This window comes from Hyaena hyaena, unplaced genomic scaffold (genome assembly GCF_003009895.1).
Source record: "Hyaena hyaena isolate Hyena2069 unplaced genomic scaffold, ASM300989v1 scaffold_737, whole genome shotgun sequence".
NCBI classification, from domain to species: Eukaryota; Metazoa; Chordata; class Mammalia; order Carnivora; family Hyaenidae; genus Hyaena; species Hyaena hyaena.
Window position 1 is genome coordinate 373,384 of NW_024081368.1, and position 16,518 is coordinate 389,901.

Below are 16,518 nucleotides of genomic sequence, written 5' to 3' on the forward strand. Positions count from 1 at the left end.
CACAGCCAAGGAAACAACCCAGAAAATTAATAGGCAACCAACGGAATGGGAAAAGATAGTTGCAAATGACATATCAGATAAAGGGTTAATATCCAGAATCTATAAGGAACTCACCAAACTACACGCCCGAAAAACAAACAACCCAGTGAAGAAATGGGCAGAAGACATGAACAGACACTTCTCCAAAGAGGACATCCAGATGGCCAACAGACACATGAAACGATGCTCAGCATCCCTCCTCATCAGGGAAATACAAATCAAAACCACACTGAGATACCACCTCACGCCAGTCAGAGTGGCTAAAATGAGCAAATCAGAGAACTCTAGATGCTGGCGAGGATGTGGAGAAACGGGCACCCTCCTACACTGTTGGTGGGAATGTAAACTGGTACAGCCCCTCTGGAAAACAGTGTGGAGGTTCCTCAGGAAACTAACAATAGAACTCCCTTATGACCCAGCAATAGCACTGCTAGGAATTTACCCAAGGGATACAGAAATGCTGAGGCATAGGAGCACATGTACCCCAATGTTCATAGCAGCACTCTCCACAATAGCTAAAACATGGAAAGAGCCTAAGTGTCCATCAACAGATGAATGGATCAAGAAGATGTGGTTTATCTATACCATGGAATACTACATGGCAATGAGAAACAATGAAATCTGGCCATGTGTAGCAACATGGATGGACCTTGAGGGTGTTATGCTGAGCGAAATAAGTCAGGCAGAGAAGGACAAATATCATATGTTTGCACGTATAGGAGGATTAGGAGGAACTTGACGGAGGAACAAGGGGGAGAAGAAGGGCGGAAATGGTGGGGGAAAGGGAGAGAGGCAAACCATGAGAGACTCTTGAATGCTGACAAAAACTGAGGACTGATGGATGTGGGGGGGAGGGGGGGTTGGGCATGAAGGAGGGCACTTTGGGGATGAGCACTGAGTGTTATGTAGAAACTAATTTGACAATAAACTATTTGTAAAAAAAAAAAAAATAAAGTATTTGCAATGTGTCTGCCAGCTCTCTCTGTATTAAAAACCTTTTCATCACTCTAAAAACCCGATACCCTTTAAGTAGTCCTTCTTCACTCTGTCCTCTGCCCCATCTCCTGGTAACTGCTAACTGCTTTCTGTTTTCTGTGGATTTACCGATTCAGGACATACCCTATCAAAGGAATTATATAATATATTTAGGGATTGGCTTTTTCTCTCTCAGAATACTCAGGAGATGTTAGGAGTTGTTGTGTGTATCAGTAGTTTATTTTTATTGCTACATCTCATTCCATACTATAGATACATCACAGTTTGTTTAGCTATATAGCTGTGGAAGGACATATGGATTGTTTCCACTTTTTGACTATTACTTATAAAACTGCCATAAACATTTTGTATACTCGTTTTTGTGTGAAAATAAGTTTTCTGTGGGATAAATATTCAGGAATGTAGTTGCTAGGCTCTATAAAAGTTGCCATGTTTAGGTTTGAAAGAAGCTGCCAAATTGGTTTCAGGAATGGCTGAACCATTTTACATTCCCACCAGTTAATGTCTGAGTAATCCATTTTGGTGTCCACATAAACATCAGGATTTGGTTTTGTCACTATATTTCACTTTAGCTGGCTGGGTAGGTGAGTAGTTGTAATTTCCGTTCCCTTGATAGCAATACAACAATGTTCATGTTTTTAGATGCTTATTTGCTATCTGTATATCCCGGTAGTGAAATGTCTGTTTATGTTTTAGCCATCTTTTAATTGGGTTGTTTGTGTTTTTGATGTTGAGTTTTGGGAGTTCTTTATATATTCTAAATACTAGTCCTTTGTCAGATATCTGGTTTACAGATGTCCTTTCTCAGTTTGTAGCTTACCTTTTCCTTTTCCTTTTTTTTTTTTTTAATGTTTTATTTATTTCTAGGAGAGAGAGAGAGAGAGACAGCGTGAGCAGGGGAGGGTCAGAGAGAGAGGGAGTCACAGACTGAAACAGGCTCCAGGCTCTGAGCTGGCAGTCAGCACAGAGCCCGACGCGGGGCTTGAACCCACGAACCACGAGATCATGACCTAAGCGAAAGTCGGACGCTTAACCGACTAAGCCACCCAGGCGCCCCATGTAGCTTACCTTTTCCTAAAATGGTTTTACATAAAGCAAAATTTTTAGTTTTGATGAGGCCCCAATTTTTCATTTTTGAATTGTGTTTTTGTCAAGGAACCTCTTCTTTGTCTCTCCCTAGGTTGCAGAGATTTTTCTCCTGTTTTCTTTCTTTTTTTCCTCCTTGTTTGTATATAGTTTTATATTTACATTTAAGTCCTTTGTTCGTTTTGACATTTTTTAAAAAATAAGACATTGGGCCTAGTTTGAGGTTCATTCATTTTCCCTTTGGATGTCCACCTGTTCCAGCACTATTTGTTGAAAAGGCTATCTTTCATTGAATTGCATTTGCAGCTTTGTTAAAAAGTATTTGGCATATGAGTATTTTTGTATTCCTGGATTCTCCATTCAGTTCCATGGATCCGTGTGTGTGTGTGTGTGTGTGTGTGTGTGTGTGTGTGTGTGTGTCTTCTTTTGCACAAATACTGCATAGTCTTGATTACTGTAGCTGTATAATAAATCTTGAAGTTAGTAGACTAACTCTTCCCACTTTCTTCTTTTTGGAATTGTTTTCAGTTATTCTAGTTTATTTGCCTTTCTATAAATATTGTTGAATCTTCTAATCAATGAACACTCTATGTCTCTTCATTTATGTAGATCATTGGTTTCTTTTATCAGCATTTTATAGTTTTCAGAATTTAAGTCTAAATACTTTAATATTACTCCAGTGTATTCTGTTTTTTAGTGATTATAAATGTTATTTTTTTTTTAGTTTTAGTATGCACATATATTCATTGCTAGTATATAAATGCACTGATTTTTCTATTTTTGTTTTATATACTGCAATCTTACTAAACTTACTTGGAAGTTAAATTCCTTGGGCTTTTTATACTTAGTTACATCAACCAGACAGACGGATAGGCTTTTGTTTTGTTTTGTTTGTTTGTTTTTCCCCATTTACATACCTCTTATTTCTCTTTCTTCTCTTTGCACTGGCTAGAACTTCCAGCATTTTGAGTAACAGCAGTGGGAGCTGGCATCCTTGGCTTTCTTCCAATCTTAGTGCAAAAGCATTCAGTCTTTCATCAGTAAATAGTTTTAAGTATTTTTGTAGATGCTTTTTCTAATGTTAAGGAAGTTCTCTTTTCCTGTTTCCCTGAAATTTTTTTTTTTATCAGGAATCGGTATTGAATTTTTTCAGATATATTTTCTGTATCAGTAGCAATCATCATGATTTTTCTCCTTTTGCTTGTTAATATTATAGATTCCATTGATTTCCAATATTGAACTCAGCATCTATTCCTAGAATAAACCCTACTTGATCATATATTATTTATATTTGTATTCACACAGCTCGTTGCTGAATTCCTTTTTCTAATATTTTGTTAACTATATTGATAAGGAATATTTGTATATAATTTTCCTTTTTTGAGATATCTTTGTTTTGGGATCAGGACAATTTTAGGTTCATAAAATGGAATAGGAAGTGTTTCCTCTTTTTCTGTTTCCTGGAAGAGATTGTGTGGAAGTGATATTCCTCTGTAAAGATTTGATGTAATTCTTCAGCTGTCTCTAAAGTTTCATTTTGTTTTTTGTTTTAATTTTTTTTTTTTTAAATAATTTTTTGAGACAGACCAAGTATGGGGGGGGGAGGGTAGAGAGAGAGGGAGACATAGAATCTGAAGGAGAATCCAGGCTCTTCTGAGCTGTCAGCACAGAGCCTGTCGTGGGGCCCGAATTCGTGAACTGCAAGATGATGACTTGAGCCACCCAGGCGCCCCTACTTTGTTTCTTGATTTACTGATTTACATCATCAGAGTTGTCAAAGCATTCTTTATGGTAGTACCTTATTAATTTTTGATGTCTGCAGAGTTGGTAGTGATACCTGTTTCATTCCTAATACTTGACTATCTAGGACTTCTCTGCTTTTGTTTTCTTTGTTAGTCTCGCTAGGAGTTTGTCACTTTCATTGATTTGTTTTTTTTAAAGCCAGTTTAGGGGTGCCTGGGTGGCTCAGTTTGTTAAGTGTTCGACTTTGGCTCAGGTCATGATCTCACAGTTTGGGTTTGAACCCCGCGTCAGGCTCTGTGCTGACAGCTAGCTCAGCGCGTGGAGCCTGTTTCAGATTCTGTATCTCCCTCTCTCTCTGACCCTCCCCTGCTCGCTCGCTTGCGCACTCTCGCTCTCTCTCACTCTCTCAGAAATAAATTAAGAAAAAACATAAAAAAAGCTAGTTTAAATAAATTTCATTGATTTCTGCTGTCCTTACTAAATCTTTCCTCTAATTGCTTTGGGTTTGTTTTGTTCTTCTTTTTCTGCATGTTTGAGGTGAGAGTCTAGGATATTAACTTGAGACATTTACTTTTCTAATTATGTATTTATTTAGTGCTGTGAAATTCCCTCTCTGCACTGCTTTAGTTGTGAGCCACAAATTTTGTATTTTCATTCAGTTCAATATATGTTGTTTTTTCTTTTCTCTGAGTATTCCTCTTTGACTTGTGGACTATCTGGATCTGTTTAATTTCCACGTCTGGATATTTTCCTGTTACCTTTTTCTTACTGATTTCTAACTTGAATTTATTATGGTTGGTGAACAAATTCTGTTGATTTCAGTTCTTGTAAATTTGTTGAGATTCATTTATGCTCATAATAATATGATCCATTTGTTACACATTCTTTGGGTGTTGAAAAGAATGTATATTCTGTCCTGTGATATCAGGAAAAGTTTTTTGATGTTTTTGACATCTTCTGTATCTTTGTTGATACTGTGTCCAGTTTTTCATTACCTATGGGCTATACTTTTTGTAGCTATGTCATTGGTAACATACAAATTTACCATCGCTATGTCTTTTTGGAGTATCTGCTCTGGTAATTTTTGTTTGTTTTTTCTCTTATGTCTCTTTTATCTGACATTAATAAATAAAACCATTCCTGCTTTTTTTTTTTTTAAAAAATGAGATTAAAATAACCTACACTATTCAACCTTTTTAAAGTGTGCAGTTCAGGTGTTTTTATTTTATTTGTAATGTTGTGCAACCATCACCAGCATCTAATTTTAGAATATATTTTATCACTCAAAAAGAAACTCCATATCCATTGATATTCATTTCTCATTACCACTACCCTCCATCGTGGCAACTACTTTTCTACTGTGTCTCTGGATTTACCTATTCTCAATATTTCCTATAAGTAAAGTCATGCTTATGTGACCTTTCTCTCTCACTTATTTCAGTTAGCATGTTTTCAAGGGTCATCTATGTTATGTCAGTACTTCATTTATTTTTATGGCTGAATAATATTTCATAATATTGGTATTCTACATTTTGTATATCCATTCATTGGTTGGTGGACATATGAGTTTCCACTTTTTGACAGTTAACAACAATACTGTTAGAACATTCTTGTACAAGCTTTTGTGTGGATATATGTTTCCGCTTCTATTGTGTACTTACTACCTAAGAGAGGAATTGCTGGGTGATATGTTATCTCTGTGTTTAACTTTTTGATCAATTACCAAATTGTTTTTCACAGCAGCCGTCCCATTTTGCATTCCCACCAGCAATATATGAGAGTTCCAATTTTTCTACATCTTTGCCAATTGTGTTATCCTCTCTCTTTTTTAATAGCCATACTAGTTGGTGTGAACTGGTATCTTACTATGTTCTACTTTCTTTTGATTAATATTTGTGTAGTCTACCTTTCCCTGCACTTTTAATTTCAACTGTCCAACATTATTGTATTTGAGGTAAGTTTCTTTTAGACAGCGCATAGTCGGATTATATTTTTAACCTAGCTGGATTAGGACCATTTACTTTTTTATTTTTAGAGAGTGTGCATATATGCATGCGTGTGAGTGGCGGTGTAGGGAGGGAGACAGAGAGAATAGTTTAGGCAAGGCATGGAGCCCAACATAGGACTCCATCCCATGACCCTGGGGTCATGATGTGAGCCAGAATCAAGAGTTGGACACTTAGCCAACAGAGCCACCCAGGCACCCCAGGACCATTTACATTTAATCTAACTATTGGTAGGTTAGGGCTTATGCTAACATTTTAGTTGGCTTTTGCTTTCTGTTAGATCTATTTTTAATTTTTTTTTTCCTTTTGGTTGGCTACTTAAACATTATTTAGAACTATGTTTTCATATACATGGGAAGCTTCTTGAGAAGCTTCTTCTTGTGCAGTTCTTTTAGTGATTGTTTTAGGTGTACATTTCATATAGCTAACTTACTATAGTCTAATGGTATCATCAGTTTTTCAGTTCAAGTGATACATAGAAGCCATATTTACCTTTATGTTTCTTTACTCTCCTCTATAATTGTCTTAAATATTTCCTTTGTCTTAAATGTATTGAGAACCACATCAAATATTTTTGCTTCACCATGAAACAGAATTTAGAAAACTCAAAAGAAGGGAAGTCTTAAGTTTACCATTTTTGCTTATTGTATTTTACATTTTTTCCTAGCATTCCAATGTTCTTTATTTTTTTTAAATAATTTTTTATTTTATTTTTGAGAGAGAGACAGAGTGAGCAGGGGAGGGTCAGAGAGAGAGGGAGATACAGAATCTAAAGACAGGCTCCATCTAGGCTCTGAACTAGCTGTCAGCGCAGAGCCTGAGGCAGGGCTTGAACCCACAAGCTGTGAGATTATGACCTGAGCCAAAGTTGGACACTTAACCAACTGAGCTGCCCAGGTGCCCCCCAAAGTTATTTATTCTTTCTTTGGAGAACTCACTTTTCATGTTCTTTTAGGGTGATTTGCAACTGAAAGTATCATTTCTGTCAGACTAAAAGTTCTAACCTGAAAATTCTATTAAATTAAAGTGTAACAAAATATTACAAAGTTTGTTAGTGTTCCTTCAGTTGAAAATGTCTGATTTTCCCCTTTAGTCCTGAAGGATATTTTCAGCAATTGAAAATATGCCACTTTTTATGTCCCTTTATGGTTTCTAATTAAGCCAACAAGCTGCTGTCATTTGAATTGCTTCTAATCTATGGGTGAGGTACCATTTCTCTTTTACTCCTTAAAGATTTTTTTCCTGTGTTTTTAGTTTTCAGTAGTTTACAGTGTATTTTTATTTCTTTGATTATTCTGGGGTTAGCTCAGCTTTTAAATTTCAGGTTTATGTCTTTTGCCAAATTTGGACAGTTGTTAGCAATTACTTCTTCAAGTACTTTTTCACCTCCACCTTCCTGTTCTTCTCTGGGAGGAGGACAATCTGATGAAATGATAGTTAGATTTTGTGTGATGGTCCCACAGGTCCCTGAGATTCTGTTCACTTATTTGTTCCATTTTCTCTGTAGTTCAGATGAGGTAATTTCTATTGTTCTGTCTTCCAGTTTAGTGATTTTTTTCCTTTGTCCTCTTTATTCTGGTATTGAACTCATCTACTGAATTCCTATTCTTTTATTGCATTTTCCAATTCTAAAATATCTATTTGGTTCCTTTTTATGTCATTTTCTTTCTGTTCTCCTCTTCTCTTACTGTAGCTTTTTATTTATTAGATCTTTCTATTTTCTTTCTTTTTTTTATGTTTTATTTATTTCTAGGAGAGAGAGAGAGAGAGAGAGAGAGAGAGACAGCGTGAGCAGGGGAGGGTCAGAGAGAGAGGGAGTCACAGACTCTGAAACAGGCTCCAGGCTCTGAGCTGGCAGTCAGCACAGAGCCCGACGCGGGGCTAGAACCCACGAACCGAGAGATCATGACCCAAGCAAAAGTCGGATGCTTAACCGACTAAGCCACCCAGGTGCCCCAAGATCATTCTATTTTCATTTGTTTCAAGTATACTTGTAATTGCGCGTGGAAACATTGTTATGACTGCTTAAAAGTTTTTGTCAGATTAGTGCTAACATCTCTATCATCTCAGTAGCCTCTATTCATTGTCTTTTTACATTTGGAATCTTGTTGGCTTTTGGTTTAAGTTCTTTTCTTTTTTAAAAAGTTTTATTTATTTAAATCACCTCTACACCCAACATGGGGCTCAGACTCATGACCCTAGGATCAAGAGTCACATGCTGTTTCCATTGAACCAGCGAGACACCCCAGTATAAGTTATTTTTGATTGAAACCTGGATATTTTGGATATTTGTTTCTGAGACTCTGGATTATATTTAAACTTCTGTTTTATCTGGCTACATCTGATAATTCTCCAGCACTGGAAGGGGACATATGCCCTTGTTACTACTGGGTTGGCATGGAAGTCCAAGTATTCCACTTGGCTTCCATTGCTATCTAAGGGGGTAGGTGGTTCTTGTAACTTCTTGCCCAAGGTGGGAATTCTGGTTCTCATTTAGATCTCCATTGGTACCTTTCAGTCTTAGAATAGTTGGGTTGCCTCATTACTGCTCTCCATGAGGTCTCTGCTGACACCATGATGCTGGTGGTGGTAGTGTGGCTCATTGTTAGTGGTTGGTGAAAGTCATCTGACCGTCCTCTAGGCCTCCTTGACATCTGTCTAGCTGGAAGTTAGGTAAGGGGGCCTCCTTATTCCTAGGCTGAATTGTAAGTCCAGGTTACCTGTGAAACTTTTTTGTATGCTACCCCAGTGAGGGTTTTGGGGTTCCTTGATTTAGAACATGTTGAAGGTGGAAGTCTAGGCTTCCCATTGGCCTTTCCTGGTGTTGATGGTTGTAGGATTACATTTTTTTGCTGTGATGTTTGGCTGGAGTAGAAGAGTTATTGTCTAAAAATTTTCTCTCATTCTGGGACCCCCTTTTCAGTTCTTTGACTATGGAAAACTGGCTTTTGTTGGGAGGCTTGTGTGTGTGTGTGTGTGTGTGTGTGTGTGTGTGTGTGTGTGTGTCTTGGCATTTCTGTGTTGCTGAGTTCTTCAGCTTCAAGTCTGGGATATATTAGGCAAAAACATAACCTGTGCACCTCACCACTGTTTCTTTCTTTGAGTCCTGAGTTGCCCCTTACTGGTCTGCCATTTTCTTTCTATCTTTCAGAGTCTTGTTTTGTTTTATTTTGTTCTATACATAATATTGAGGTGGTTGTTTTTTTGTTTTTGTTTTTGGTTCTAATTAACATGAGAAAAGAGAAGTCTACCCTGTCTTCCTGGAAGCTCAACTGCTTTCTTTCTTTCTTTTTTTTTCCATTTATTTTTTACTGTTTTATTTATTTCTGAGTCAGAAAGAGACAGAGAGAGAGAGAGAGAGAGAGCGCGCGCGCGACAGTGTGAGTGGGGGAGGGTCAGAGAGAGAGGGAGACACAGAATCCGAAGCAGGCTCCAGGCTCTGAGCTGTTAGCACAGAGCCTGACTCGGGGCTCAAACCCACGAATTGTGAGATCATGACCTGAGCCGAAGTCAGACGCTTAACTGACTGAGCCATCCAGGTACCCCACAACTTGTTTATTTCTATAATGAATTAGGAAGTATCTTTAAAAATATCTTAATTGTTGCTTTTTTTGTTAGAATGAGAGTGAATGTGGGGCGTCTGGTGGCTCAGTTGGTTAAACATCTGACTCTTGGTTTCAGCTTGGGTCATGACCTCACACTTTCGTGAGTTTGAGCCCCACACCGGGCTCTGTGCTGATGGTGGAGCCTATTTGGGATTCATTCTCTCCCTCTCCCTCTCCCTCTCCCCCTCTCCCTCTCCCTCTCTCTCTCNTTTACTGGATTCTTAATATCAGATATTATTGATTATCTTGTTTTAATACATACACATGTTTTATTTTATTTTATTATTTTTTGAGTAGTCTTACGTTTATTGATGCTTTTTTTTTTTTTGGCTTAACCATACCAAGCTACTTTACATGATATTTTACTCTGAATTTAGCTGTAGTAAAAACATTTGTTCTTTACGGATGTGGCTGGCACTGATCCATGAATAAATTTGAACTCAGTTTATATATAGATTGCATTATTGTTTGTATATTTCCCCTCCTTGCACATATCTTTTAACCTATTTGTTAGAGTCCTGAAATCTTCTACCACTTTATTTGTATATTTGGGTTATTTATTGGAAAGTCTTATTGATACATGTAAATGTATACATTGTACTCTCTTCTCTTTGATTGGAAATATATGCCAAATTGGTAGAGTGTTTTAGTTGTAGCCTCTTGATTTTATCTACAATGATTACAGAGATTTAGTCTGAAACCTTATTTAAGTTTCCAAACATAGTAAGTCAATTTTTAGATTATGTTTTCTAAAATTTGATTTTTCTACATTTATGGCAATTTCTAATAATTTTTCATTTGTGGTTTTCACAAAGTTGGAACTGTGCTGCATATATCATTTTATGTTCTATTGTTTAACAAGTATATTTTATATACTTTTACATAAACATCAGGTAATCCAGGTTTTTAATAATGAAATAATGAAATTTCATAATGCACCTAATAATTCTCTTCTTCTGTTGCACCTAAGTATTTTATGTTTTTATCTGATGTAATTAATATTGCTATAAGTATTTTCATTTTTTAAAGTTATTTCTTTGGGATAAATTCCTAGGATTGAGTAACTTGATAATGGGTTATAAACTGAAAAAAACCCCAATCATATAGTATTAATTCCATAAATGTGTAATATAGTTGGTAATGAAGGGTAATGAATATTTTACTAAAGCCTCAACAACAGTAAATATTGTATACTGCACATACAAATGATGCTTCAATTTTGCTTAATTCACTTTAGTTATAGCAAAATTGATCTTTTGTCATGGATCTTGTTATTTATATTTCCTCCTAGGTGTATTTGCTTTTATATTCTTTATCATTCACTGATTCATGAATTCATTTATTCATTCAAATATCTAAGTGCTTTTTCAAGTGATTCATTAAGCTTTTAGTATATTTATCAAAGAATGTTTAAAAGTTTATGTTAAGTCTTTGGCTTCTCCCTGTGAATATTTATTCAGTCAAAATACAAACATGTTAAACTGTCAGAGAGGGCCATCTTGACTTTCATTTATAACAGTAAATTTTCCCACAGGTTTTGTGTATAGACACGCCTCAGAGAAATTGCAGGTTCAGTCCAGACCATCACAACAATGCGAGTAAAGTGAATTTTTTGGTTTCCCAGTGCATGTAAAAGTTATACTTACCTTATGTTGTAGTCTATTCAGTATACAATAGCATTATGTTTTAAAATATGTATACCTTAATTAAAGAGTACTTTATTGCTAAACAGTGGTGACCATTATGTGAGCTTTCAGTGAGTTTGTAATTTTTTTGCTGGTGAAGAGACTTGCTTCAGTGTTGATGGCTGCTAACTGACCAGGTTGGGGTGGCTATGGCAGTTTCCTAAATAAGACATTAGTGAAGTTGGCCACATCTGTTGATTTTTGTTTTCATGAACAATTTTTCTGTACCATATGATATGGTTTGATAGCATTTTACCCATAGTAGAACTTCTTTCAAAATTGGAGTCAGTGTTTTCAAACCGTGTTGCTGCTTTATCGGCAGCATTTATGTAATGTTCTAATGCTTTTGTTGTCATTTCAGCAATCTTTACATCTTCACCAGGACTACACTCCATCTTAAGAATCCACTTTTTTGACCTAACCATAATTATGAGGCCACTCCTCATCCATTAAAGTTGTATCATGAAATTGCAGTAATTCAGTCACATTTTCAGATTCCGCTTTTGGTTCTTCTTGCTGTTTCTATCATATCTGCCATTACTTCCTTCATTGAAGTCTTGAGCTTCTCAAATCACCCATGAGGGCTGGAATCAACTTTTTCAAATTCCTGTTCAAGTTGATATTTTGACCCTTCCCATGAATGATGATGAGATTCTTAATGGTATCTAGAATGGTGAATCTTCCTTTAAAATTTTTAAAAAATTTTTTTGTTTGTTAGAGTAGTGAATCTTTCTAGAGGGTTTTCTATTTATTTTGCCCAGATCCATCAGAGGATCACACTGTGTGGCAGCTGTAACCTTATGAAATGTATTTCTTAAATAGTGAGACTTGAAAGTTGAAATGATTCATTGATCCATGGCTGCAGAATTGGTGTTGAGTTAGCTGGCTTGAGAAAAAAAACAATCTTATTGTACATCTCCAACAGAACTCTTGGGTAACCTTGTACATTGTCATTGTGAGCAGTAGTATTTTGAAAGGATTTTTTTTTTCTTAAGCAGTAGGTCTCAACAGTGGGCTTAAAATATTCAGTAAACTATGTTGTAAACAGATACACTGCCATCTAGACTTTACTGTTCATTTACTAGAGCACAGGCAAAATAGATTTATCATAATTTTTAAGGGCCTTAGGGTTTCCAGAATGATACATGAACATTGGCTTCAACTTAAAAGTCGCCAGCTACAATAGCCACTAACAAAACAGCCTGTCCTTTGAAGGATTAAAGCCAGGCATTCACTTCTCTGTTACAGCTATAAAATCCCTCCATGACATCTTCTTCCAATAAAGGCTGTTTTGTTTACAATGAAAATCTATTGTTTAGGGTAGCCATCTTCATTAACTGTTTAGCTGAATCTTCTGTATGACTTGATACAGTTTCTACATCAGCACTTGCTGCTTGACCTGGCACTTGTGTTAGGAAGATTGCTTCTTTCCTTAAACCTCATGAACCAACCTCTGCTAGCTTCAGACTTTTCTTCTGCAGCTTCCTCACTTCCCTTGCCTTGAAAGAATTGAAGAGAGTTTGTGCCTTGCTCTGGGTTAGGCTTTGGTTTACCGGGGTAATGCTGTGGCTGCTTTGGTCTTCTCTGTAAACCATTAAAACTTCATCCATATCTGCAATAAGGTTGTATCATTTGTGTGTTCATTGGGGTAGCACTTTTTATTTCTTCAAGAACTTTTCATTTGCATTCACAACTTTGCTAACTGTTTGGCACAAGAGTCTAGCTTTTGGCCTCTCTTGGCGTTTGACATGCCTTCCTTGCTAAGCTTAATCATTTCTAACTTTTGATTTAAAGTGAGAGATGTGTGACTCACTTGAACACCTAGAGGCCATTGTAGGTTGTTAATTGGCCTAATTTCAATATTGTTGTGTCTCAAGGATCAGGGAGGCCCAAGAAGAGGTGGGGAGAGATGGGGAATGACTGGTTGGTGGAATAGTCGGAACGCACACAACATGTATTAACTGACTGATATAGGTATGGTTCTTGGTGCTTCATAACATTACAATGGGAACATCAAATATCACTGATCAGAGATGACCATAACAAATATGATAATAATGAAAAGGTTTTAAATATTGTGAGAATTACCAAAAGATGATAGAGACACAGAGTGAGCAAAGGCTGTTGGAAAAGTGGCACTGATAGACTTGCTTGACACAGGGTTGCCACAGACCTTTGATTTAAAAAAAAAAAAAAAAAACACATTATGAAACACAATAGGGTATAGTGGGAGAAAAAAGTACACCTGTCGTTAAGTAGTCAGTGATCTTACCTATTATTATTGTTAATATCTTTATGAAAATGACACTTAGAGATATGTGCCTTTTTGAATGAATGCTGTCCACGCTGACCATCTGTTTGCTATCCTCATTGTGACATTGTGTCCAGGCAGAGATGGAATTCCAGAAGTGTGAAACTTTGACATTTTCATTTTTGGCATTTTGTACAATATAAAGTAGATACATACTTGTGTAGTTCCTAGTTAATGACCAATAGTACTTTTCTCACCAGTTTATGCATTTCATGAGAGAAGATTCTAAAATGGTCTTGTGTGCCCCTGTAATTCCAGACTGTGGTTGGTGTATAGTAGTCTATAGTGAAAACTTAATGAATTAAGTGAATGAGTGAATGAGATATGTAAGTGAAAATTAGTGTGTGCATGAGAGACCATAAGTAGGTATGCTTAGGTGCAGACAAAACTTGTATTCTTAAGCCAGGATGATGGCCTTCTATAGTGAGAGATGCTCTGGAGTTGGATGCAGTAGATCTTTGATTTTATCATGGATTGGAGGTCAGTGATTGAGGTAGCAAAACTGGATCTTGGTTGCATGCAGTCACTTCTTACAGTAAAAGAATAGCTTGTCAGGGTCAAAGTTTCAGAGTGGTGAGGTAATTAGCTTGACAGTTTTACCTTGTGGTAGAATTGAGAGTGCCTTATGGCAGAATATGAATTAAACTAAGGAAAGAAGAATGATCTTGTCCTTCATAGAGTGAGTGAATGTTGTATTTAATTTTATTCAACTGTGCCCTTTCCCAAATTCCTTTAAAGACCCACAATATTACTTTAAAAGGTAGTTTTGCTCTTTATTATGACCTCTTTTACTTTGCCAGCTAGTCATTTAATATCCTTATGCATGTTAAAAAAAAAAATCCTTGCTGCATTTTCCCTCTTGTGTTTATAATAAAGTGTTTTAAAATAGACTCTGGGCTTCTTACGCGGTTTTATCTGTCTGTCTGTCTTTCTGCCTGCCTGCCTGCCTGCCTGCCTGCCTGCCTGCCTGCCCACCTACCTACCTACCTACCTACTTACCTATCCATTTGATAGAGCACCTGAATAGGGGAGATGGGCAGAGGGACGAAGGGGGAGAGAGGGAGGGAGGGAAGGAGGGAGGGAGGAATTGAGAGAGAATAAATTCCAAGCAGGCTCCATACTTAGCCTATCTCCCTCTCCATGCCTGCTCAACCTGGGACTCGATCTCACAAGCCATGAGATCATGACCTGAGCCAAAATCAAGAGTCGGACCCTTAACCAGCTGAGCCATTTAAGTGCCCCTTCTGTGTGGTAATCTTAAATGATCTGATTTCATTTTTGCTTTAATGCCTGCATAGTTGCTTTGGTTTTTTTTCTTAATTTAGTGACCAAAAGTGATGGCTAATCATTGACTTTTAGAGCAAAAAAAAAAAAAAAAATCTTAGAGTCTCAAATCCAGCCACTTTTTTCTAATGAAGAAACTAAGCCCGAGAGGTTTTAAATCAAATTACATAGCTATTTCATGGCACAATTTACACTAGAATAAAGGTCTAGTGATTAGTTTGTCTTTCAGTACTCCCTTCTTATTCCCTAATGTATGTAAATTGAACTCTCCCCAGTCCAAGCTTGTATTGTTTGCAACAATTATGAAAATATGCTAGCTAATATGTATTGAATGCTTATATTCACTGTCCATTTATCATTTCAGTGCTCATTATTATTCTCTAAGATAGCTTTGTACCCACTTTATAGATTTATACCCACTTTATAGATAAGAAGACTGAACAGTGTAGTTAAGTTCATTTCAGGACTCCTAATGTGTTTATATTTCTGCATAACCTCTTTTGTTTAAAAGTAATTGCTCCTTCATCTGCCATGAATGAAATCTTATGGAAAAAAATCATTTTTAAGCTACATTTATTTCAAAACATGTAGTATATCATGACATGATTTCTGTGCTTGGCAGCATTGCATCCTAGTTAACCTGAAAACCTTTCCTCTGTAAATGTGGACAATGTATAATATGTTGGATAATATATAACACATATAGTTTTAAGTGAATTGCTGAACCTGCTCGTGCACACACATACACACACACATGCAAACAAGCAACAAAGAAAGAATAAGTCCAAACCAAGGAGGAAACCTAAAACTAGAATTGGAAGCAGGCACTCAAACTTTGACTGTCCTACTGGGCTGTGGCAAACTCAGGGAGCTTGAATTTTGATCACCAAAAGGGGATGGAGACAAGAAGGGAAGAATTGGGAAGTGATATTGCATTTCCCTAAGCTCATAACTTCTTTTTTTTTTTATAGTTTATTTTTGAGACAGAGACAGCACATGAGTGGGGGAGGGGCAGAGAGACAGGGAGACACAGAATCTGAAGCAGGCTCCAGGCTCTGAGTTGTCAGCACAGAGCCTGACGTGGGGCTCGAACCCATCAACTGTGAGATCATGACCCGACCCAAAGTCGGACGCTCAACCAAATGAGCCACCCAGGCGCCCCAGAAGTACAAAATTTATGCAATGTATGTTACGTTGCTGGGTGTTTTCAAGGTACTAGATTTGTTCTATTATCATTATTTAGTCCTTAGAATAAGCCTGTGAAGTAGGCAGTTTCTATTTTCCTTTTATACATAAGGAAACTCAGGCATTAAGAGAGGTTAAGTAACTTGTCTAAAACACACAGTAAGGTGGACCTGGGTGGCTTTTTCCGTTAGGCGTCCGACTCTTGATTTCAGCTTTGGTCATGATCCCAGGGTCATGGGACTGGTCCCCATGTGAGGCTCTGCACTGAGCATGGAGCCTGCCTGCTTAAGCCCATAGCTTCTGAGTAGAAAGGTAGACTGTTTGAAAAAGATGCCCTACTCTTGATTTAACAAAGAAATTTGTTTTGGCCTTGATGGGGATGAGGGAGGATGATTTCCCTGAGAAATGGTAACCATAGTCTGTCATCACTCAGATTTTAGTTCCTTGCATAGTCTAGGAACCATCAAAACAATAAGTTAATTTAAAATGTGATCCTGGTTGGACTGTTTATATCTTGGTTGGACTGTTTAGTAGTAAACAGATAATTATTCTGGCAAATACCTTCAACTATGGCAATG

At 37.0% G+C, this 16,518-nt stretch overlaps 1 protein-coding gene across 1 annotated transcript in view; it reads left to right on the plus strand.

The window, feature by feature from the left end:
* The window catches only part of VPS13B (vacuolar protein sorting 13 homolog B), a 770,486-nt gene that overhangs the window by 199,400 nt on the left and 554,568 nt on the right, over window positions 1-16,518 (plus strand). The window lies entirely within an intron of this gene.